At 41.1% G+C, this 25792-nt stretch overlaps 7 non-coding genes across 7 annotated transcripts; all 7 read right to left on the bottom strand.

The window, feature by feature from the left end:
* Positions 1–843: 843 nt before the first annotated feature.
* On the bottom strand, positions 844–925 carry TRNAS-AGA (transfer RNA serine (anticodon AGA)). Its single transcript has one exon. It is a non-coding gene; the product is annotated as a tRNA-Ser (tRNA).
* A 2860-nt stretch (positions 926–3785) lies between these two features.
* Positions 3786–3867, bottom strand: TRNAS-AGA (transfer RNA serine (anticodon AGA)). Its single transcript has one exon. It is a non-coding gene; the product is annotated as a tRNA-Ser (tRNA).
* Positions 3868–6727: 2860 nt separating this feature from the next.
* On the bottom strand, positions 6728–6809 carry TRNAS-AGA (transfer RNA serine (anticodon AGA)). Its single transcript has one exon. It is a non-coding gene; the product is annotated as a tRNA-Ser (tRNA).
* A 1499-nt stretch (positions 6810–8308) lies between these two features.
* On the bottom strand, positions 8309–8380 carry TRNAH-GUG (transfer RNA histidin (anticodon GUG)). Its single transcript has one exon. It is a non-coding gene; the product is annotated as a tRNA-His (tRNA).
* Positions 8381–14194: 5814 nt separating this feature from the next.
* TRNAH-GUG (transfer RNA histidin (anticodon GUG)) lies at positions 14195–14266 on the bottom strand. The gene has a single exon. It is a non-coding gene; the product is annotated as a tRNA-His (tRNA).
* A 1288-nt stretch (positions 14267–15554) lies between these two features.
* Positions 15555–15636, bottom strand: TRNAS-AGA (transfer RNA serine (anticodon AGA)). The gene has a single exon. It is a non-coding gene; the product is annotated as a tRNA-Ser (tRNA).
* Positions 15637–20077: 4441 nt separating this feature from the next.
* Positions 20078–20149, bottom strand: TRNAH-GUG (transfer RNA histidin (anticodon GUG)). Its single transcript has one exon. It is a non-coding gene; the product is annotated as a tRNA-His (tRNA).
* Between the last annotated feature and the right edge of the window lie 5643 nt (positions 20150–25792).

The raw sequence follows: 25792 nt of genomic DNA, 5'->3' as shown, positions 1-25792 counted from the left end.
AGGTTTTTGAGGAATTATTGAAACTGACCTCAGTGACCCATAATCAGAGCTGTGGCTAATGACAGCATGCCTAATTCTGATGAAGCAAGCACCATGGCTCGTAGGGGCCCCGCAACACACTTTTCTTAGCTCATTGAATTAAAGTATAAACTCCTGCCATGTGTGAGTGGTAAAGGCTTGTTAATTTTGTTGTTTTTCAAATTCACGTCTGAAAACAAGACGAAGGAACATTGGGGCATCAGACACTTTGGAAAGTAGCCACCAACCGCAGAGAAAGAGAGAAAGAGGGAAAAGACAGTATGAGGTGTGGAGAAAACAGCAGCAGGTACAAGGAGCTCAAATTAGATTAATGGCGCATAAATAGAGCACGTAAAGGAACAGTTCAAATCTAAGAAAAGGGAAAGAAAAGACTAGGAAAAAACACAGAAAGAGCTTGTAGATGAAATTCTCTTCCAGGGACAGCAGGTTAAGAGAAATTACACAGGGAGCAGTTAAGCTTGTAACACGGGGGAGAATAGAAAAGAAAATGCAGTTTTATGAAGTGTGTTTGCCTAATCCAGCTAGCACTTTTATTTTATTTCTCTATTTGCTTCTTTTATTGGTAAAGTAAGTTTCAAGTGCATGCACAGGTATGACCGAGAGAGCCAGGGTATAATAATTTGAAGCGTTTGCACCAGCGCTAATGAAGGACGAGAGTTATAGCAAAGATATGAAAGGGGGAGCGATAATAAATATGTGATATGGCAATAGTGACACCAAAATAAGCCACCTATTTATAAAACTGACATGGAAGAAATACTAAAGGTTAACTTCTGAAATTGTAGCCGATGTTAAAAAGATTCTCGTTGTCGGCAGGATTCGAACCTGCGCGGGGAGACCCCAATGGATTTCTAGTCCATCGCCTTAACCACTCGGCTACAACAACTGACTGTAAGGCGTGTGCACATAATCTGTATGCAAGTTTTCAAGGTGTCCCACAGCACATTCCTGATATTCTGCAATGCACTTTTTAAAAATAATGTTTTTTTCAGCAGGCACATTCTCTCCTAAAAACAAAAATGCATGTGTATATCTCTAGTTTGGAATACCATAGCCTTGCATGCATACTCTCATGGGTCACTCAAGTATTTTGGACCCTATTGCTCTCTGTTTTCGTGCTGCTTTTAGTATATGGCCCATATTACAGAAGTCTACCATCTTTGAGTATTTGAGGCTCCTTTGTAAGTGCTTTATAATTTTTTCCTTGAAGAGCTATATAATAAAGGGGTCCGGGAAAGATTTCATTTATGGAAGATAAAAGAAGGCCCACTTGTCTCACCAAATGCTATAGAGAAACCTGATGTTTTACTCATGTTATCCTTAGTTCGTTTTTGTTAGACCTTGCATTCTTAAGGTGGTCCCAACCCCACCTTATTGCTTTTCACCTCCGCATTTTGCTGTATCTTTTTGTTGGCCTTAGGACTCTGATCACTTTATCGCTACTAATCAGTGCTGAAGTGCACGTGCTTCTTCCCTAATCATGTGTATAATTGGAGTATACCTGACTGACAGATTTAATTTACTTGAAAGCCCCTTTTAGAGTGGTATACCATATACCCAGGGACTGATTGTGCCGCCCAAAGAAATAGCATTTCAAACCTGTCTCAAGCCTGCTACTGCAGTGCCTGTGCTGCAGTGTACTGCCACTTCGACTTGGCATTTAAAACTACTTGCCAAGCCTTAAACTCCAATTTTATTACATATCAGTAACCCCTAAGGTAGGCCCTAGGTAGTCCTAGGGGCATCATGCTATGTAAGTAAAAGGTAAGACATGTACTGTAGTAGTTTGTATGTCCTAGTAGTATCAAACAGTCTATTACATTTTTCACTACTGTGAGGTCTGCCCCTCTCATAGGTTAGCATTGGGTATTCCCTTATACTTTTTGGGGGGTAATTCCATATCAGAGAGGAGAAGCTTTATTTATTTATTAATAAATCCTATCTACTGGTGAGGTTGGATTTAATCTTACTATTGTATAAATGCCATTTTTAGAGAGTGAGCATTTCTCTGCACTTACTGCTCTATTTGCATGAAAACCTGTCTTCAATTGACGTCTGGATTGGGCTGCGAGACAGCTACATATGTGCATTCCCTGTAGACAGCCACAACACAGGTCACTCAACTGCAACTGCATTCATCTGCATTCTGATTGGCCTGGGGAAGAGCCCCGCTCCCCTTACCGCAAATATGTTCAAGAACGATAATTTATGTCAGTAAGTACAGTATACCTACATCTTATAATCATGTGTGTTTAAATAATTTGTCGTTAGATCGTTTAAATATTGAAAAGGATCGGTTTTTAATAGACATTTTACAAAAACAACTGGTACATTTGGGAATTCTGTAAAGGAAAAACCCAACTGCTGTGACATTGCCAACCACAATGCCGTGACTCGGATTAAAACCGAGGTTGCTGCGGCCACAACGCAGAGTACTAACCACTATACGATCACGGCGAGCTACTTGGGCTCAATAACGTACAGTGACATGAAGAAATTATAATTCGGAACACTCAGGGCTACTCCTGTGATAGGCTGAATGTGTTCATTGCTTCCTCATTCCTTATAAAAAGGCTTTATCTCCTCAGTGGTTGATAGGCTGAAACCGTTTCCTGGCCGACTGCTTGTGAACTGGCAGGAGTCAAAGATCACACATACACTGGTGGGCCTGTGATGGGACACCAATGCAGAGAAACACACCTGGTGCAGATATTCTATTCTGTTTATTAGACCTGCATATCCCCTGTACCTCCTCAAGCCATCTGTATGTGAAGCAAGAAAGAGTTAAGGAACGGTCCATCTACACTTTTATTGGGAGGATGCTGCCGTGAGTTCCTCCCAGCTAATCACACAAACAGCAGTAAAGCAAAATAACTACACAGTTAGGGGGGACTGCATGGTTAGGTTTTTGAGGAATTATTGAAACTGACCTCAGTGACCCATAATCAGAGCTGTGGCTAATGACTGCATGCCTAATTATGAATAAGCAAGCACCCTGGCTCGTAGGGGCCTCGCAACACACTTTTCTTTGCTCATTGAATTAAAGTATAAACTCCGGCCATGTGTGAGTGGTAAAGGCTTGTTAATTTTGTTGCTCTTCAAATTCACGTCTGACAACAAGACGAAGGAACATTGGGGCATCAGACGCTTTGGAAAGTAGCCACCAACCGCAGAGAAAGAGAGAAAGAGGGAAAAGACAGTATGAGGTGTGGAGAAAACAGCAGCAGGTACAAGGAGCTCAAATGAGATTAATGGCGCCTAAATAGAGCACGTAAAGGAACAGTTACAAATCTAAGAAAAGGGAAAGAAAAGACTAGGAAAAAATACAGAAAGAGCATGTAGATGAAATTCTCTTCCAGGAACAGCAGGTTAAGAGAAATTACACAGGGAGCAGTTAAGCTTGTAACACGGGGGAGAATAGAAAAGAAAATGCAGTTTTATGAAGTGTGTTTGCCTAATCCAGCTAGCACTTTTATCTTATTTCTCTATTTGCTTCTTTTATTGGTAAAGTAAGTTTCAAGTGCATGCACAGGTATGACCGAGAGAGCCAGGGTATAATAATTTGAAGCGTTTGCACCAGCGCTAATGAAGGACGAGAGTTATAGCAAAGATATGAAATGGGGAGCGATAATAAATATGTGATATGGCAATAGTGACACCAAAATAAGCCACCTATTTATAAAACTGACATGGAAGAAATACTAAAGGTTATCTTCTGAAATTGTAGCCGATGTTAAAAAGATTATCGTTGTCGGCAGGATTTGAACCTGCACGGGGAGACCCCAATGGATTTCTAGTCCATCGCCTTAACCACTCGACCACAACAACTGACTGTAAGGCATGTGCACATAATCTGTATGCAAGTTTTCAAGGTGTCCCACAGCACATTCCTGATATTCTGCAATGCACTTTTTAAAAATAATGTTTTTTTCAGCAGGCACATTCTCTCCTAAAAACAAAAATTGCATGTGTATATCTCTAGTTTGGAATACCATAGCCTTGCATGCATACTCTCATGGGTCACTCAAGTATTTTGGACCCTATTGCTCTCTGTTTTCGTGCTGCTTTTAGTATATGGCCCATATTACAGAAGTCTACCATCTTTGAGTATTTGAGGCTCCTTTGTAAGTGCTTTATATTTTTTCCTTGAAGAGCTATATAATAAAGGGGTCCGGGAAAGATTTCATTTATGGAAGATAAAAGAAGGCCCACTTGTCTCACCAAATGCTGTAGAGAAACCTGATGTTTTACTCATGTTATCCTTAGTTCGTTTTTGTTAGACCTTGCATTCTTAAGGTGGTCCCAACCCCACCTTATTGATTTTCACCTCCGCATTTTGCTGTATCTTTTTGTTGGCCTTAGGACTCTGATCACTTTATCACTACTAATCAGTGCTGAAGTGCACGTGCTTCTTCCCTAATCATGTGTATAATTGGAGTATACCTGACTGACAGATTTAATTTACTTGAAAGCCCCTTTTAGAGTGGTATACCATATACCCAGGGACTGATTGTGCCGCCCAAAGAAATAGCATTTCAAACCTGTCTCAAGCCTGCTACTGCAGTGCCTGTGCTGCAGTGTACTGCCACTTCGACTTGGCATTTAAAACTACTTGCCAAGCCTTAAACTCCAATTTTATTACTTATCAGTAACCCCTAAGGTAGGCCCTAGGTAGTCCTAGGGGCATCATGCTATGTAAGTAAAAGGTAAGACATGTACTGTGGTAGTTTGTATGTCCTAGTAGTATCAAACAGTCTATTACATTTTTCACTACTGTGAGGTCTGCCCCTCTCATAGGTTAGCATTGGGTATTCCCTTATACTTTTTGGGGGGTAATTCCATATCAGAGAGGAGAAGCTTTATTTATTTATTAATAAATCCTATCTACTGGTGAGGTTGGATTTAATCTTACTATTGTATGAATGCCATTTTTAGAGAGTGAGCATTTCTCTGCACTTACTGCTCTATTTGCATGAAAACCTGTCTTCAATTGACGTCTGGATTGAGCTGCGAGACAGCTACATATGTGCATTCCCTATAGACAGCCACAACACAGGTCACTCAACTGCAACTGCATTCATCTGCATTCTGATTGGCCTGGGGGAGAGCCCCGCTCCCCTTACCGCAAATATGTTCAAGAACGATAATTTATGTCAGTAAGTACAGTATACCTACATCTTATAATCATGTGTGTTTAAATAATTTGTCGTTAGATCGTTTAAATATTGAAAAGGATCGGTTTTTAATAGACATTTTACAAAAACAACTGGTACATTTGGGAATTCTGTAAAGGAAAAACCCAACTGCCGTGACATTGCCAACCACAATGCCGTGACTCGGATTAAAACCGAGGTTGCTGCGGCCACAACGCAGAGTACTAACCACTATACGATCACGGCGAGCTACTTGGGCTCAATAACGTACAGTGACATGAAGAAATTATAATTCGGAACACTCAGGGCTACTCCTGTGATAGGCTGAATGTGTTCATTGCTTCCTCATTCCTTATACAAAGGCTTTATCTCCTCAGTGGTTGATAGGCTGAAACCGTTTCCTGGCCGACTGCTTGTGAACTGGCAGGAGTCAAAGATCACACATACACTGGTGGGCCTGTGATGGGACACCAATGCAGAGAAACACACCTGGTGCAGATATTCTATTCTGTTTATTAGACCTGCATCTCCCCTGTACCTCCTCAAGCCATCTGTATGTGAAGCAAGAAAGAGTTAAGGAACGGTCCATCTACACTTTTATTGGGAGGATGCTGCCGTGAGCTCCTCCCAGCTAATCACACAAACAGCAGTAAAGCAAAATAACTACACAGTTAGGGGGGACTGCATGGTTAGGTTTTTGAGGAATTATTGAAACTGACCTCAGTGACCCATAATCAGAGCTGTGGCTAATGACTGCATGCCTAATTATGAATAAGCAAGCACCCTGGCTCGTAGGGGCCCCGCAACACACTTTTCTTTGCTCATTGAATTAAAGTATAAACTCCGGCCATGTGTGAGTGGTAAAGGCTTGTTAATTTTGTTGCTCTTCAAATTCACGTCTGACAACAAGACGAAGGAACATTGGGGCATCAGACGCTTTGGAAAGTAGCCACCAACCGCAGAGAAAGAGAGAAAGAGGGAAAAGACAGTATGAGGTGTGGAGAAAACAGCAGCAGGTACAAGGAGCTCAAATGAGATTAATGGCGCCTAAATAGAGCACGTAAAGGAACAGTTACAAATCTAAGAAAAGGGAAAGAAAAGACTAGGAAAAAATACAGAAAGAGCATGTAGATGAAATTCTCTTCCAGGAACAGCAGGTTAAGAGAAATTACACAGGGAGCAGTTAAGCTTGTAACACGGGGGAGAATAGAAAAGAAAATGCAGTTTTATGAAGTGTGTTTGCCTAATCCAGCTAGCACTTTTATCTTATTTCTCTATTTGCTTCTTTTATTGGTAAAGTAAGTTTCAAGTGCATGCACAGGTATGACCGAGAGAGCCAGGGTATAATAATTTGAAGCGTTTGCACCATCGCTAATGAAGGACGAGAGTTATAGCAAAGATATGAAATGGGGAGCGATAATAAATATGTGATATGGCAATAGTGACACCAAAATAAGCCACCTATTTATAAAACTGACATGGAAGAAATACTAAAGGTTATCTTCTGAAATTGTAGCCGATGTTAAAAAGATTATCGTTGTCGGCAGGATTTGAACCTGCACGGGGAGACCCCAATGGATTTCTAGTCCATCGCCTTAACCACTCGACCACAACAACTGACTGTAAGGCGTGTGCACATAATCTGTATGCAAGTTTTCAAGGTGTCCCACAGCAAATTCCTGATATTCTGCAATGCACTTTTTAAAAATAATGTATTTTTCAGCAGGCACATTCTCTCCTAAAAACAAAATCTGCATGCGTATATCTCTAGTTTGGAATACCATAGGCTTGCATGCATACTCTCATGGGTCACTCACGTTTTTTGGACCCTATTGCACTCTGTTTTCGTGCTGCTTTTAGTATATGGCCCATATTACAGAAGTCTACCATCTTTGAGTATTTGAGGCTCCTTTGTAAGTGCTTTATATTTTTTCCTTGAAGAGCTATATAATAAAGGGGTCCGGGAAAGATTGCATTTATGGAAGATAAAAGAAGGCCCACTTGTCTCACCTAATGCTGTAGAGAAACCTGATGTTTTACTCATGTTATCCTTAGTTCGTTTTTGTTAGACCTTGCATTCTTAAGGTGGTCCCAACCCCACCTTATTGCTTTTCACCTCCGCATTTTGCTGTATCTTTTTGTTGGCCTTAGGACTCTGATCACTTTATTGCTACTAATCAGTGCTGAAGTGCACGTGCTTCTTCCTTAATCATGTGTATAATTGGAGTATACCTGACTGACAGATTTAATTTACTTGAAAGCCCCTTGTAAAGTGGTATACCATATACCCAGGGACTGATTGTGCCGCCCAAAGAAATAGCATTTCAAACCTGTCTCAAGCCTGCTACTGCAGTGCCTGTGCTGCAGTGTACTGCCACTTCGACTTGGCATTTAAAACTACTTGCCAAGCCTTAAACTCCAATTGTATTACATATCAGTAACCCCTAAGGTAGGCCCTAGGTAGTCCTAGGGGCATCATGCTATGTAAGTAAAAGGTAAGACATGTACTGTGGTAGTTTGTATGTCCTAGTAGTATCAAACAGTCTATTACATTTTTCACTACTGTGAGGTCTGCCCCTCTCATTGGTTAGCATTGGGTATTCCCTTATACTTTTTGGGGGGTAATTCCATATCAGAGAGGAGAAGCTTTATTTATTTATTGATAAATCCTATCTACTGGTGAGGTTGGATTTAATCTTACTATTGTATAAATGCCATTTTTAGAGAGTGAGCCTTTCTCTGCACTTACTGCTCTATTTGCATGAAAACCTGTCTTCAATTGATGTCTGGATTGGGCTGCGAGACAGCTACATATGTGCATTCCCTGTAGACAGCCACAACACAGGTCACTCAACTGCAACTGCATTCATCTGCATTCTGATTGGCCTGGGGGAGAGCTCCGCTCCCCTTACCGCAAATATGTTCAAGAACGATAATTTATGTCAGTAAGTACAGTATACCTACATCTTATAATCATGTGTGTTTAAATAATTTGTCGTTAGATCGTTTAAATATTGAAAAGGATCTGTTTTTAATAGACATTCTACAAAAACAACTGGTACATTTGGGAATTCTGTAAAGGAAAAACCCAACTGCCGTGACATTGCCAACCACAATGCCGTGACTCGGATTCGAACCGAGGTTGCTGCGGCCACAACGCAGAGTACTAACCACTATACGATCACGGCGAGCAACTTGGGCTCAATAACATACAGTGACATGAAGAAATTATAATTCGGAACACTCAGGGCTACTCCTGTGATAGGCTGAATGTGTTCATTGCTTCCGCATTCCTTATACAAAGGCTTTATCTCCTCAGTGGTTGATAGGCTGAAACCGTTTCCTGGCCGCCTGCTTGTGAACTGGCAGGAGTCAAAGATCACACATACACTGGTGGGCCTGTGATGAGACACCAATGCAGATAAACACACCTGGCGCAGATATTCTATTCTGTTTATTAGACCTGCATCTCCCCTGTACCTCATCAAGCCATCTGTATGTGAAGCAAGAAAGAGTTAAGGAACGGTCCATCTACACTTTTATTGGGAGGATGCTGCCGTGAGCTCCTCCCAGCTAATCACACAAACAGCAGTAAAGCAAGATAACTACACAGTTAGGGGAGACTGCATGGTTAGGTTTTTGAGGAATTATTGAAACTGACCTCAGTGACCCATAATCAGAGCTGTGGCTAATGACAGCATGCCTAATTATGATGAAGCAAGCACCATGGCTCGTAGGGGCCCGCAACACACTTTTCTTAGCTCATTGAATTAAAGTATAAACTCCTGCCATGTGTGAGTGGTAAAGGTTTGTTAATTTTGTTGCTTTTCAAATTCACGTCTGACAACAAGACGAAGGAACATTGGGGCATCAGACACTTTGGAAAGTAGCCACCAACCGCAGAGAAAGAGAGAAAGAGGGAAAAGACAGTATGCGGTGTGGAGAAAACAGCAGCAGGTACAAGGAGCTCAAATGAGATTAATGGCGCATAAATAGAGCACGTAAAGGAACAGTTCAAATCTAAGAAAAGGGAAAGAAAAGACTAGGAAAAAACACAGAAAGAGCTTGTAGATGAAATTCTCTTCCAGGGACAGCAGGTTAAGAGAAATTACACAGGGAGCAGTTAAGCTTGTAACACGGGGGAGAATAGAAAAGAAAATGCAGTTTTATGAAGTGTGTTTGCCTAATCCAGCTAGCACTTTTATTTTATTTCTCTATTTGCTTCTTTTATTGGTAAAGTAAGTTTCAAGTGCATGCACAGGTATGACCGAGAGAGCCAGGGTATAATAATTTGAAGCGTTTGCACCAGCGCTAATGAAGGACGAGAGTTATAGCAAAGATATGAAAGGGGGAGCGATAATAAATATGTGATATGGCAATAGTGACACCAAAATAAGCCACCTATTTATAAAACTGACATGGAAGAAATACTAAAGGTTAACTTCTGAAATTGTAGCCGATGTTAAAAAGATTCTCGTTGTCGGCAGGATTCGAACCTGCGCGGGGAGAACCCAATGGTTTTCTAGTCCATTGCCTTAACCACTCGGCCACAACAACTGACTGTAAGGCGTGTGCACATAATCTGTATGCAAGTTTTCAAGGTGTCTCACAGCACATTCCTGATATTCTGCAATGCACTTTTTAAAAATAATGTTTTTTTCAGGAGGCACATTCTCTCCTAAAAACAAAAATTGCATGTGTATATCTCTAGTTTGGAATACCATAGCCTTGCATGCATACTCTCATGGGTCACTCAAGTATTTTGGACCCTATTGCTCTCTGTTTTCGTGCTGCTTTTAGTATATGGCCCATATTACAGAAGTCTACCATCTTTGAGTATTTGAGGCTCCTTTGTAAGTGCTTTATATTTTTTCCTTGAAGAGCTATATAATAAAGGGGTCCGGGAAAGATTTCATTTATGGAAGATAAAAGAAGGCCCACTTGTCTCACCAAATGCTGTAGAGAAACCTGATGTTTTACTCATGTTATCCTTAGTTCGTTTTTGTTAGACCTTGCATTCTTAAGGTGGTCCCAACCCCACCTTATTGCTTTTCACCTCCGCATTTTGCTGTATCTTTTTGTTGGCCTTAGGACTCTGATCACTTTATCGCTACTAATCAGTGCTGAAGTGCACGTGCTTCTTCCCTAATCATGTGTATAATTGGAGTATACCTGACTGACAGATTTAATTTACTTGAAAGCCCCTTTTAGAGTGGTATACCATATACCCAGGGACTGATTGTGCCGCCCAAAGAAATAGCATTTCAAACCTGTCTCAAGCCTGCTACTGCAGTGCCTGTGCTGCAGTGTACTGCCACTTCGACTTGGCATTTAAAACTACTTGCCAAGCCTTAAACTCCAATTTTATTACATATCAGTAACCCCTAAGGTAGGCCCTAGGTAGTCCTAGGGGCATCATGCTATGTAAGTAAAAGGTAAGACATGTACTGTGGTAGTTTGTATGTCCTAGTAGTATCAAACAGTCTATTACATTTTTCACTACTGTGAGGTCTGCCCTTCTCATAGGTTAGCATTGGGTATTCCCTTATACTTTTTGGGGGGTAATTCCATGTCAGAGAGGAGAAGCTTTATTTATTTATTTATTAATAAATCCTATCTACTGGTGAGGTTGGAATTAATCTTACTATTGTATAAATGCCATTTTTAGAGAGTGAGCATTTCTCTGCACTTACTGCTCTATTTGCATGAAAACCTGTCTTCAATTGACGTCTGGATTGGGCTGCGAGACAGCTACATATGTGCATTCCCTGTAGACAGCCACAACACAGGTCACTCAACTGCAACTGCATTCATCTGCATTCTGATTGGCCTGGGGGAGAGCCCCGCTCCCCTTACCGCAAATATGTTCAAGAACGATAATTTATGTCAGTAAGTACAGTATACCTACATCTTATAATCATGTGTGTTTAAATAATTTGTCGTTAGATCGTTTAAATATTGAAAAGGATCTGTTTTTAATAGACATTTTACAAAAACAACTGGTACATTTGGGAATTCTGTAAAGGAAAAACCCAACTGCAGTGACATTGCCAACCACTATGCCGTGACTCGGATTAAAACCGAGGTTGCTGCGGCCACAACGCAGAGTACTAACCACTATACGATCACGGAGAGCTACTTGGGCTCAATAACGTACAGTGACATGAAGAAATTATAATTCGGAACACTCAGGGCTACTCCTGTGATAGGCTGAATGTGTTCATTGCTTCCTCATTCCTTATACAAAGGCTTTATCTCCTCAGTGGTTGATAGGCTGAAACCGTTTCCTGGCCGACTGCTTGCGAACTGGCAGGAGTCAAAGATCACACATACACTGGTGGGCCTGTGATGGGACACCAATGCAGAGAAACACACCTGGTGCAGATATTCTATTCTGTTTATTAGACCTGCATCTCCCCTGTACCTCCTCAATCCATCTGTATGTGAAGCAAGAAAGAGTTAAGGAACGGTCCATCTACACTTTTATTGGGAGGATGCTGCCGTGAGCTCCTCCCAGCTAATCACACAAACAGCAGTAAAGCAAAATAACTACACAGTTAGGGGGGACTGCATGGTTAGGTTTTTGAGGAATTATTGAAACTGACCTCAGTGACCCATAATCAGAGCTGTGGCTAATGACTGCATGCCTAATTATGAATAAGCAAGCACCCTGGCTCGTAGGGGCCCCGCAACACACTTTTCTTTGCTCATTGAATTAAAGTATAAACTCCGGCCATGTGTGAGTGGTAAAGGCTTGTTAATTTTGTTGCTCTTCAAATTCACGTCTGACAACAAGACGAAGGAACATTGGGGCATCAGACGCTTTGGAAAGTAGCCACCAACCGCAGAGAAAGAGAGAAAGAGGGAAAAGACAGTATGAGGTGTGGAGAAAACAGCAGCAGGTACAAGGAGCTCAAATGAGATTAATGGCGCCTAAATAGAGCACGTAAAGGAACAGTTACAAATCTAAGAAAAGGGAAAGAAAAGACTAGGAAAAAATACAGAAAGAGCATGTAGATGAAATTCTCTTCCAGGAACAGCAGGTTAAGAGAAATTACACAGGGAGCAGTTAAGCTTGTAACACGGGGGAGAATAGAAAAGAAAATGCAGTTTTATGAAGTGTGTTTGCCTAATCCAGCTAGCACTTTTATCTTATTTCTCTATTTGCTTCTTTTATTGGTAAAGTAAGTTTCAAGTGCATGCACAGGTATGACCGAGAGAGCCAGGGTATAATAATTTGAAGCGTTTGCACCAGCGCTAATGAAGGACGAGAGTTATAGCAAAGATATGAAAGGGGGAGCGATAATAAATATGTGATATGGCAATAGTGACACCAAAATAAGCCACCTATTTATAAAACTGACATGGAAGAAATACTAAAGGTTATCTTCTGAAATTGTAGCCGAGGTTAAAAGGGTTATCGTTGTCGGCAGGATTTGAACCTGCACGGGGAGACCCCAATGGAGTTCTAGTCCATCGCCTTAACCACTCGACCACAACAACTGACTGTAAGGCGTGTGCACATAATCTGTATGCAAGTTTTCAAGGTGTCCCACAGCAAATTCCTGATATTCTGCAATGCACTTTTTAAAAATAATGTATTTTTCAGCAGGCACATTCTCTCCTAAAAACAAAAATTGCATGCGTATATCTCTAGTTTGGAATACCATAGGCTTGCATGCATACTCTCATGGGTCACTCACGTTTTTTGGACCCTATTGCACTCTGTTTTCGTGCTGCTTTTAGTATATGGCCCATATTACAGAAGTCTACCATCTTTGAGTATTTGAGGCTCCTTTGTAAGTGCTTTATATTTTTTCCTTGAAGAGCTATATAATAAAGGGGTCCGGGAAAGATTGCATTTATGGAAGATAAAAGAAGGCCCACTTGTCTCACCAAATGCTGTAGAGAAACCTGATGTTTTACTCATGTTATCCTTAGTTCGTTTTTGTTAGACCTTGCATTCTTAAGGTGGTCCCAACCCCACCTTATTGCTTTTCACCTCCGCATTTTGCTGTATCTTTTTGTTGGCCTTAGGACTCTGATCACTTTATCGCTACTAATCAGTGCTGAAGTGCACGTGCTTCTTCCTTAATCATGTGTATAATTGGAGTATACCTGACTGACAGATTTAATTTACTTGAAAGCCCCTTGTAAAGTGGTATACCATATACCCAGGGACTGATTGTGCCGCCCAAAGAAATAGCATTTCAAACCTGTCTCAAGCCTGCTACTGCAGTGCCTGTGCTGCAGTGTACTGCCACTTCGACTTGGCATTTAAAACTACTTGCCAAGCCTTAAACTCCAATTTTATTACATATCAGTAACCCCTAAGGTAGGCCCTAGGTAGTCCGAGGGGCATCATGCTATGTAAGTAAAAGGTAAGACATGTACTGTGGTAGTTTGTATGTCCTAGTAGTATCAAACAGTCTATTACATTTTTCACTACTGTGAGGTCTGCCCCTCTCATTGGTTAGCATTGGGTATTCCCTTATACTTTTTGGGGGGTAATTCCATATCAGAGAGGAGAAGCTTTATTTATTTATTGATAAATCCTATCTACTGGTGAGGTTGGATTTAATCTTACTATTGTATAAATGCCATTTTTAGAGAGTGAGCATTTCTCTGCACTTACTGCTCTATTTGCATGAAAACCTGTCTTCAATTGACGTCTGGATTGGGCTGCGAGACAGCTACATATGTGCATTCCCTGTAGACAGCCACAACACAGGTCACTCAACTGCAACTGCATTCATCTGCATTCTGATTGGCCTGGGGGAGAGCTCCGCTCCCCTTACCGCAAATATGTTCAAGAACGATAATTTATGTCAGTAAGTACAGTATACCTACATCTTATAATCATGTGTGTTTAAATAATTTGTCGTTAGATCGTTTAAATATTGAAAAGGATCTGTTTTTAATAGACATTTTACAAAAACAACTGGTACATTTGGGAATTCTGTAAAGGAAAAACCCAACTGCCGTGACATTGCCAACCACAATGCCGTGACTCGGATTCGAACCGAGGTTGCTGCGGCCACAACGCAGAGTACTAACCACTATACGATCACGGCGAGCAACTTGGGCTCAATAACGTACAGTGACATGAAGAAATTATAATTCGGAACACTCAGGGCTACTCCTGTGATAGGCTGAATGTGTTCATTGCTTCCTCATTCCTTATACAAAGGCTTTATCTCCTCAGTGGTTGATAGGCTGAAACCGTTTCCTGGCCGCCTGCTTGTGAACTGGCAGGAGTCAAAGATCACACATACACTGGTGGGCCTGTGATGGGACACCAATGCAGATAAACACACCTGGCGCAGATATTCTATTCTGTTTATTAGACCTGCATCTCCCCTGTACCTCCTCAAGCCATCTGTATGTGAAGCAAGAAAGAGTTAAGGAACGGTCCATCTACACTTTTATTGGGAGGATGCTACCGTGAGCTCCTCCCAGCTAATCACACAAACAGCAGTAAAGCAAGATAACTACACAGTTAGGGGAGACTGCATGGTTAGGTTTTTGAGGAATTATTGAAACTGACCTCAGTGACCCATAATCAGAGCTGTGGCTAATGACAGCATGCCTAATTATGATGAAGCAAGCACCATGGCTCGTAGGGGCCCCGCAACACACTTTTCTTAGCTCATTGAATTAAAGTATAAACTCCTGCCATGTGTGAGTGGTAAAGGCTTGTTAATTTTGTTGCTTTTCAAATTCACGTCTGACAACAAGACGAAGGAACATTGGGGCATCAGACACTTTGGAAAGTAGCCACCAACCGCAGAGAAAGAGAGAAAGAGGGAAAAGACAGTATGCGGTGTGGAGAAAACAGCAGCAGGTACAAGGAGCTCAAATGAGATTAATGGCGCATAAATAGAGCACGTAAAGGAACAGTTCAAATCTAAGAAAAGGGAAATAAAAGACTAGGAAAAAACACAGAAAGAGCTTGTAGATGAAATTCTCTTCCAGGGACAGCAGGTTAAGAGAAATTACACAGGGAGCAGTTAAGCTTGTAACACGGGGGAGAATAGAAAAGAAAATGCAGTTTTATGAAGTGTGTTTGCCTAATCCAGCTAGCACTTTTATTTTATTTCTCTATTTGCTTCTTTTATTGGTAAAGTAAGTTTCAAGTGCATGCACAGGTATGACCGAGAGAGCCAGGGTATAATAATTTGAAGCGTTTGCACCAGCGCTAATGAAGGACGAGAGTTATAGCAAAGATATGAAAGGGGGAGCGATAATAAATATGTGATATGGCAATAGTGACACCAAAATAAGCCACCTATTTATAAAACTGACATGGAAGAAATACTAAAGGTTAACTTCTGAAATTGTAGCCGATGTTAAAAAGATTCTCATTGTCGGCAGGAATCGAACCTGCGCGGGGAGACCCCAATGGATTTCTAATCCATCGCCTTAACCACTCGGCCACAACAACTGACTGTAAGGCGTTTGCACATAATCTGTATGCAAGTTTTCAAGGTGTCCCACAGCACATTCCTGATATTCTGCAATGCACTTTTTAAAAATGATGTTTTTTTCAGCAGGCACATTCTCTCCTAAAAATAAAAATTGCATGTGTATATCTCTAGTTTGGAATACCATAGCCTTGCATGCATACTCTCATGGGTCACTCAAGTATTTTGGACCCTATTGCTCTCTGTTTTCGTGCTGCTTTTAGTATATGGCCCATATTACAGAAGTCTACCATCTTTGAGTATTTGAGGCTCCTTTGTAAGTGCTTTATATTTTTTCCTTGAAGAGCTATATAATAAAGGGGTCCGGGAAAGATTGCATTTATGGAAGATAAAAGAAGGCCCACTTGTCTCACCAAATGCTGTAGAGAAACCTGATGTTTTACTCATGTTATCCTTAGTTCGTTTTTGTTAGACCTTGCATTCTTAAGGTGGTCCCAACCCCACCTTATTGCTTTTCACCTCCGCATTTTGCTGTATCTTTTTGTTGGCCTTAGGACTCTGATCACTTTATCGCTACTAATCAGTGCTGAAGTGCACGTGCTTCTTCCCTAATCATGTGTATAATTGGAGTATACCTGACTGACAGATTTAATTTACTTGAAAGCCCCTTTTAGAGTGGTATACCATATACCCAGGGACTGATTGTGCCGCCCAAAGAAATAGCATTTCAAACCTGTCTCAAGCCTGCTACTGCAGTGCCTGTGCTGCAGTGTACTGCCACTTCGACTTGGCATTTAAAACTACTTGCCAAGCCTTAAACTCCAATTTTATTACATATCAGTAAGCCCTAAGGTAGGCCCTAGGTAGTCCTAGCGGCATCATGCTATGTAAGTAAAAGGTAAGACATGTACTGTGGTAGTTTGTATGTCCTAGTAGTATCAAACAGTCTATTACATTTTTCACTACTGTGAGGTCTGCCCCTCTCATAGGTTAGCATTGGGTATTCCCTTATACTTTTTGGAGGGTAATTCCATATCAGAGAGGAGAAGCTTTATTTATTTATTGATAAATCCTATCTACTGGTGAGGTTGGATTTAATCTTACTATTGTATAAATGCCATTTTTAGAGAGTGAGCATTTCTCTGCACTTACTGCTCTATTTGCATGAAAACCTGTCTTCAATTGACGTCTGGATTGGGCTGCGAGACAGCTACATATGTGCATTCCCTGTAGACAGCCACAACACAGGTCACTCAACTGCAACTGCATTCATCTGCATTCTGATTGGCCTGGGGGAGAGCTCCGCTCCCCTTACCGCAAATATGTTCAAGAACGATAATTTATGTCAGTAAGTACAGTATACCTACATCTTATAATCATGTGTGTTTAAATAATTTGTCGTTGGATCGTTTAAATATTGAAAAGGATCTGTTTTAATAGACATTTTACAAAAACCACTGGTACATTTGGGAATTCTGTAAAGGAAAAACCCAACTGCCGTGACATTGCCAACCACAATGCCGTGACTCGGATTCGAACCGAGGTTGCTGCGGCCACAACGCAGAGTACTAACCTCTATACGATCACGTCGAGCTACTTGAGCTCAATAACGTAGAGTGACATGAAGAAATTATAATTCGGAACACTCAGGGCTACTCCTGTGATAGGCTGAATGTGTTCATTGCTTCCTCATTCCTTATACAAAGGCTTTATCTCCTCAGTGGTTGATAGGCTGAAACCGTTTCCTGGCCGCCTGCTTGTGAACTGGCAGGAGTCAAAGATCACACATACACTGGTGGGCCTGTGATGGGACACCAATGCAGAGAAACACACCTGGCGCAGATATCCTATTCTGTTTATTAGACCTGCATCTCCCCTGTACCTCCTCAAGCCATCTGTATGTGAAGCAAGAAAGAGTTAAGGAACGGTCCATCTACACTTTTATTGGGAGGATGCTGCCATGAGCTCCTCCCAGCTAATCACACAAACAGCATTAAAGCAAAATACCTACACAGTTAAGGGGGGACTGCATGGTTAGGTTTTTGAGGAATTATTGAAACTGACCTCAGTGACCCATAATCAGAGCTGTGGCTAATGACTGCATGCCTAATTATGATAAAGCAAGCACCATGGCTCGTAGGGGCCCCGCAACACACTTTTCTTAGCTCATTGAATTAAAGTATAAACTCCGGCCATGTGTGAGTTGTAAAGGCTTGTTAATTTTGTTGCTTTTCAAATTCACGTCTGACAACAAGATGAAGGAACATTGGGGCATCAGACGCTTTGGAAAGTAGCCACCAACCGCAGAGAAAGAGAGAAAGAGGGAAAAGACAGTATGAGGTGTGGAGAAAACAGCAGCATGTACAAGGAGCTCAAATGAGATTAATGGCGCCTAAATAGAGCACGTAAAGGAACAGTTACAAATCTAAGAAAAGGGAAAGAAAAGACTAGGAAAAAATACAGAAAGAGCTTGTAGATGAAAATCTCTTCCAGGAACAGCATGTTAAGAGAAATTACACAGGGAGCAGTTAAGCTTGTAACACGGGGGAGAATAGAAAAGAAAATGCAGTTTTATGAAGTGTGTTTGCCTAATCCAGCTAGCACTTTTATTTTATTTCTCCATTTGCTTCTTTTATTGGTAAAGTAAGTTTCAAGTGCATGCACAGGTATGACAGAGAGAGCCAGGGTATAATAATTTGAAGCGTTTGCACCAGCGCTAATGAAGGACGAGAGTTATAGCAAAGATATGAAAGGGGGAGCGATAATAAATATGTGATATGGCAATAGTGACACCAAAATAAGCCACCTATTTATAAAACTGACATGGAAGAAATACTAAAGGTTATCTTCTGAAATTGTAGCCAATGTTAAAAAGATTCTCGTTGTCGGAAGGATTCAAACCTGCGCTGGGAGACCCCAATGGATTTCTAGTCCATCGCCTTAACCACTCGGCCACAACAACTGACTGTAAGGCGTGTGCACATAATCTGTATGCAAGTTTTCAAGGTTTCCCACAGCAAATTTCTGATATTCTGCAATGCACTTTTTAAAAATAATGTATTTTTCAGCAGGCACATTCTCTCCTAAAAACAAAAATTGCATGCGTATATCTCTAGTTTGGAATACCATAGGCTTGCATGCATACTCCCATGGGTCACTCAAGTTTTTTGGACCCTATTGCACTCTGTTTTCGTGCTGCTTTTAGTATATCGCCCATCTTACAGAAGTCTACCATCTTTGAGTATTTGAGGCTCCTTTGTAAGTGCTTTATATTTTTTCCTTGAAGAGCTATATAATAAAGGGGTCCGGGAAAGATTGCATTTATGGAAGATAAAAGAAGGCCCACTTGTCTCACCAAATGCTGTAGAGAAACCTGATGTTTTACTCATGTTATCCTTAGTTCGTTTTTGTTAGACCTTGCATTCTTAAGGTGGTCCCAACCCCACCTTATTGCTTTTCACCTCCGCATTTTGCTGTATCTTTTTGTTGGCCTTAGGACTCTGATCACTTTATCGCTACTAATCAGTGCTGAAGTGCACATGCTTCTTCCTTAATCATGTGTATAATTGGAGTATACCTGACTGACAGATTTAATTTACTTGAAAGCCCCTTGTAAAGTGGTATACCATATACCCAGGGACTGATTGTGCCGCCCAAAGAAATAGCATTTCAAACCTGTCTCAAGCCTGCTACTGCAGTGCCTGTGCTGCAGTGTACTGCCACTTCGACTTGGCATTTAAAACTACTTGCCAAGCCTTAAACTCCAATTTTATTACATATCAGTAACCCCTAAGGTAGGCCCTAAGTAGTCCTAGGGGCTTCATGCTATGTAAGTAAAAGGTAAGTTATGTACTGTGGTAGTTTGTATGTCCTAGTAGTATCAAACAGTCTATTACATTTTTCACTACTGTGAGGTCTGCCCCTCTCATTGGTTAGCATTGGGTATTCCCTTATACTTTTTGGGGGGTAATTCCACATCAGAGAGGAGAAGCTTTATTTATTTATTGATAAATCCTATCTACTGGTGAGGTTGGATTTAATCTTACTATTGTATAAATGCCATTTTTAGAGAGTGAGCATTTCTCTGCACTTACTGCTCTATTTGCATGAAAACCTGTCTTCAATTGACGTCTGGATTGGGCTGCGAGACAGCTACATAAGTGCATTCCCTGTAGACAGCCACAACACAGGTCACTCAACTGCAACTGCATTCATCTGCATTCTGATTGGCCTGGGGTAGAGCTCCGCTCCCCTTACCGCAAATATGTTCAAGAACGATAATTTATGTCAGTAAGTACAGTATACCTACATCTTATAATCATGTGTGTTTAAATAATTTGTCGTTAGATCGTTTAAATATTGAAAAGGATCTGTTTTTAATAGACATTTTACAAAAACAACTGGTACATTTGGGAATTCTGTAAAGGAAAAACCCAACTGCCGTGACATTGCCAACCACAATGCCGTGACTCGGATTCGAACCGAGGTTGCTGCGGCCACAACGCAGAGTACTAACCACTATACGATCACGGCGAGCAACTTGGGCTCAATAACGTACAGTGACATGAAGAAATTATAATTCGGAACACTCAGGGCTACTCCTGTGATAGGCTGAATGTGTTCATTGCTTCCTCATTCCTTATACAAAGGCTTTATCTCCTCAGTGGTTGATAGGCTGAAACCGTTTCCTGGCCGCCTGCTTGTGAACTGGCAGGAGTCAAAGATCACACATACACTGGTGGGCCTGTGATGGGACACCAATGCAGATAAACACACCTGGCGCAGATATTCTATTCTGTTTATTAGACCTGCATCTCCCCTGTACCTCCTCAAGCCATCTGTATGTGAAGCAAGAAAGAGTTAAGGAACGGTCCATCTACACTTTTATTGGGAGGATGCTGCCGTGAGCTCCTCCCAGCTAATCACACAAACAGCAGTAAAGCAAGATAACTAAACAGTTAGGGGAGACTGCATGGTAAGGTTTTTGAGGAATTATTGAAACTGACCTCAGTGACCCATAATCAGAGCTGTGGCTAATGACAGCATGCCTAATTATGATGAAGCAAGCACCATGGCTCGTAGGGGCCCCGCAACACACTTTTCTTATCTCATTGAATTAAAGTATAAACTCCTGCCATGTGTGAGTGGTAAAGGCTTGTTAATTTTGTTGCTTTTCAAATTCACGTCTGACAACAAGACGAAGGAACATTGGGGCATCAGACGCTTTGGAAAGTAGCCACCAACCGCAGAGAAAGAGAGAAAGAGGGAAAAGACAGTATGAGGTGTGGAGAAAATAGCAGCAGGTACAAGGAGCTCAAATGAGATTAATGGCGCATAAATAGAGCACGTAAAGGAACAGTTCAAATCTAAGAAAAGGGAAAGAAAAGACTAGGAAAAAACACAGAAAGAGCTTGTAGATGAAATTCTCTTCCAGGGACAGTAGGTTAAGAGAAATTACACAGGGAGCAGTTAAGCTTGTAACACGGGGGAGAATAGAAAAGAAAATGCAGTTTTATGAAGTGTGTTTGCCTAATCCAGCTAGCACTTTTATATTATTTCTCTATTTGCTTCTTTTATTGGTAAAGTAAGTTTCAAGTGCAAGCACAGGTATGACCGAGAGAGCCAGGGTATAATAATTTGAAGCGTTTGCACCAGCGCTAATGAAGGACGAGAGTTATAGCAAAGATATGAAAGGGGGAGCGATAATAAATATGTGATATGGCAATAGTGACACCAAAATAAGCCACCTATTTATAAAACTGACATGGAAGAAATACTAAAGGTTAACTTCTGAAATTGTAGCCGATGTTAAAAAGATTCTCATTGTTGGCAGGATTCGAACCTGCGCGGGGAGACCCCAATGGATTTCTTGTCCATAACCTTAACCACTCGGCCACAACAACTGACTCTAAGGTGTGTGCACATAATCTGTATGCAAGTTTTCAAGGTGTCCCACAGCACATTCCTGATATTCTGCAATGCACTTTTTAAAAATAATGTTTTTTTCAGCAGGCACATTCTCCCCTAAAAACAAAAATTGCATGCGTATATCTCTAGTTTGGAATACCATAGGCTTGCATGCATACTCTCATGGGTCACTCAAGTTTTTTGGACCCTATTGCACTCTGTTTTCGTGCTGCTTTTAGTATATGGCCCATATTACAGAAGTCTACCATTTTTGAGTATTTGAGTCTCCTTTGTAAGTGCTTTATATTTTTTCCTTGAAGAGCTACATAATAAAGGGGTCCGGGAAAGATTGCATTTATGGAAGATAAAAGAATGCCCACTTGTCTCACCAAATGCTGTAGAGAAACCTGATGTTTTACTCATGTTATCCTTAGTTCGTTTTTGTTAGACTTTGCATTCTTAAGGTGGTCCCAACCCCACCTTATTGCTTTTCACCTCCGCATTTTGCTGTATCTTTTTGTTGGCCTTAGGACTCTGATCACTTTATCGCTACTAATCAGTGCTGAAGTGCACGTGCTTCTTCCCTAATCATGTGTATAATTGGAGTATACCTGACTGACAGATTTAATTTACTTGAAAGCCCCTTGTAGAGTGGTATACCATATACCCAGGGACTGATTGTGCCACCCATAGAAATAGCATTTCAAACCTGTCTCAAGCCTGCTACTGCAGTGCCTGTGCTGCAGTGTACTGCATCTTTGACTTGGCATTTAAAACTACTTGCCAAGCCTTAAACTCCAATTTTATTACATATCAGTAACCCCTAAGGTATGCCCTAGGTAGTCCTAGGGGCATCATGCTATGTAAGTAAAAGGTAAGACATGTACTGTGGTAGTTTGTATGTCCTAGTAGTATCAAACAGTCTATTACATTTTTCACTACTGTGAGGTCTGCCCCTCTCATAGGTTAGCATTGGGTATTCCCGTATACTTTTTGGAGGGTAATTCCATATCAGAGAGGAGAAGCTTTATTTATTTATTGATAAATCCTATCTACTGGTGAGGTTGGATTTAATCTTACTATTGTATAAATGCCATTTTTAGAGAGTGAGCATTTCTCTGCACTTACTGCTCTATTTGCATGAAAACCTGTCTTCAATTGACGTCTGGATTGGGCTGCGAGACAGCTACATATGTGCATTCCCTGTAGACAGCCACAACACAGGTCACTCAACTGCAACTGCATTCATCTGCATTCTGATTGGCCTGGGGGAGAGCTCCGCTCCCCTTACCGCAAATATGTTCAAGAACGATAATTTATGTCAGTAAGTACAGTATACCTACATCTTATAATCATGTGTGTTTAAATAATTTGTCGTTGGATCGTTTAAATATTGAAAAGGATCTGTTTTTAATAGACATTTTACAAAAACCACTGGTACATTTGGGAATTCTGTAAAGGAAAAACCCAACTGCCGTGACATTGCCAACCACAATGCCGTGACTCGGATTCGAACCGAGGTTGCTGCGGCCACAACGCAGAGTACTAACCTCTATACGATCACGGCGAGCTACTTGAGCTCAATAACGTAGAGTGACATGAAGAAATTATAATTCGGAACACTCAGGGCTACTCCTGTGATAGGCTGAATGTGTTCATTGCTTCCTCATTCCTTATACAAAGGCTTTATCTCCTCAGTGGTTGATAGGCTGAAACCGTTTCCTGGCCGCCTGCTTGTGAACTGGCAGGAGTCAAAGATCACACATACACTGGTGGGCCTGTGATGGGACACCAATGCAGAGAAACACACCTGGCGCAGATATCCTATTCTGTTTATTAGACCTGCATCTCCCCTGTACCTCCTCAAGCCATCTGTATGTGAAGCAAGAAAGAGTTAAGGAACGGTCCATCTACACTTTTATTGGGAGGATGCTGCCGTGAGCTCCTCCCAGCTAATCACACAAACAGCATTAAAGCAAAATACCTACACAGTTAAGGGGGGACTGCATGGTTAGGTTTTTGAGGAATTATTGAAACTGACCTCAGTGACCCATAATCAGAGCTGTGGCTAATGACTGCATGCCTAATTATGATAAAGCAAGCACCATGGCTCGTAGGGGCCCCGCAACACACTTTTCTTAGCTCATTGAATTAAAGTATAAACTCCGGCCATGTGTGAGTTGTAAAGGCTTGTTAATTTTGTTGCTTTTCAAATTCACGTCTGACAACAAGATGAAGGAACATTGGGGCATCAGACGCTTTGGAAAGTAGCCACCAACCGCAGAGAAAGAGAGAAAGAGGGAAAAGACAGTATGAGGTGTGGAGAAAACAGCAGCATGTACAAGGAGCTCAAATGAGATTAATGGCGCCTAAATAGAGCACGTAAAGGAACAGTTACAAATCTAAGAAAAGGGAAAGAAAAGACTAGGAAAAAATACAGAAAGAGCTTGTAGATGAAAATCTCTTCCAGGAACAGCATGTTAAGAGAAATTACACAGGGAGCAGTTAAGCTTGTAACACGGGGGAGAATAGAAAAGAAAATGCAGTTTTATGAAGTGTGTTTGCCTAATCCAGCTAGCACTTTTATTTTATTTCTCTATTTGCTTCTTTTATTGGTAAAGTAAGTTTCAAGTGCATGCACAGGTATGACAGAGAGAGCCAGGGTATAATAATTTGAAGCGTTTGCACCAGCGCTAATGAAGGACGAGAGTTATAGCAAAGATATGAAAGGGGGAGCGATAATAAATATGTGATATGGCAATAGTGACACCAAAATAAGCCACCTATTTATAAAACTGACATGGAAGAAATACTAAAGGTTATCTTCTGAAATTGTAGCCGATGTTAAAAAGATTCTCGTTGTCGGAAGGATTCAAACCTGCGCCGGGAGACCCCAATGGATTTCTAGTCCATCGCCTTAACCACTCGGCCACAACAACTGACTGTAAGGCGTGTGCACATAATCTGTATGCAAGTTTTCAAGGTTTCCCACAGCAAATTTCTGATATTCTGCAATGCACTTTTTAAAAATAATGTATTTTTCAGCAGGCACATTCTCTCCTAAAAACAAAAATTGCATGCGTATATCTCTAGTTTGGAATACCATAGGCTTGCATGCATACTCCCATGGGTCACTCAAGTTTTTTGGACCCTATTGCACTCTGTTTTCGTGCTGCTTTTAGTATATCGCCCATCTTACAGAAGTCTACCATCTTTGAGTATTTGAGGCTCCTTTGTAAGTGCTTTATATTTTTTCCTTGAAGAGCTATATAATAAAGGGGTCCGGGAAAGATTGCATTTATGGAAGATAAAAGAAGGCCCACTTGTCTCACCAAATGCTGTAGAGAAACCTGATGTTTTACTCATGTTATCCTTAGTTCGTTTTTGTTAGACCTTGCATTCTTAAGGTGGTCCCAACCCCACCTTATTGCTTTTCACCTCCGCATTTTGCTGTATCTTTTTGTTGGCCTTAGGACTCTGATCACTTTATCGCTACTAATCAGTGCTGAAGTGCACATGCTTCTTCCTTAATCATGTGTATAATTGGAGTATACCTGACTGACAGATTTAATTTACTTGAAAGCCCCTTGTAAAGTGGTATACCATATACCCAGGGACTGATTGTGCCGCCCAAAGAAATAGCATTTCAAACCTGTCTCAAGCCTGCTACTGCAGTGCCTGTGCTGCAGTGTACTGCCACTTCGACTTGGCATTTAAAACTACTTGCCAAGCCTTAAACTCCAATTTTATTACATATCAGTAACCCCTAAGGTAGGCCCTAGGTAGTCCTAGGGGCATCATGCTATGTAAGTAAAAGGTAAGACATGTACTGTGGTAGTTTGTATGTCCTAGTAGTATCAAACAGTCTATTACATTTTTCACTACTGTGAGGTCTGCCCATCTCATAGGTTAGCATTGGGTATTCCCTTATACTTTTTGGGGGGTAATTCCATATCAGAGAGGAGAAGCTTTATTTATTTATTGATAAATCCTATCTACTGGTGAGGTTGGATTTAATCTTACTATTGTATAAATGCCATTTTTAGAGAGTGAGCATTTCTCTGCACTTACTGCTCTATTTGCATGAAAACCTGTCTTCAATTGACGTCTGGATTGGGCTGCGAGACAGCTACATATGTGCATTCCCTGTAGACAGCCACAACACAGGTCACTCAACTGCAACTGCATTCATCTGCATTCTGATTGGCCTGGGGGAGAGCTCCGCTCCCCTTACCGCAAATATGTTCAAGAACGATAATTTATGTCAGT

This window comes from Lissotriton vulgaris, unplaced genomic scaffold, assembly GCF_964263255.1.
Source record: "Lissotriton vulgaris unplaced genomic scaffold, aLisVul1.2 SCAFFOLD_301, whole genome shotgun sequence".
Classification (NCBI taxonomy): domain Eukaryota; kingdom Metazoa; phylum Chordata; class Amphibia; order Caudata; family Salamandridae; genus Lissotriton; species Lissotriton vulgaris.
Note: the sequence above shows the minus strand (reverse complement) of the source record. Positions and strands in the feature narration are given on the sequence as shown.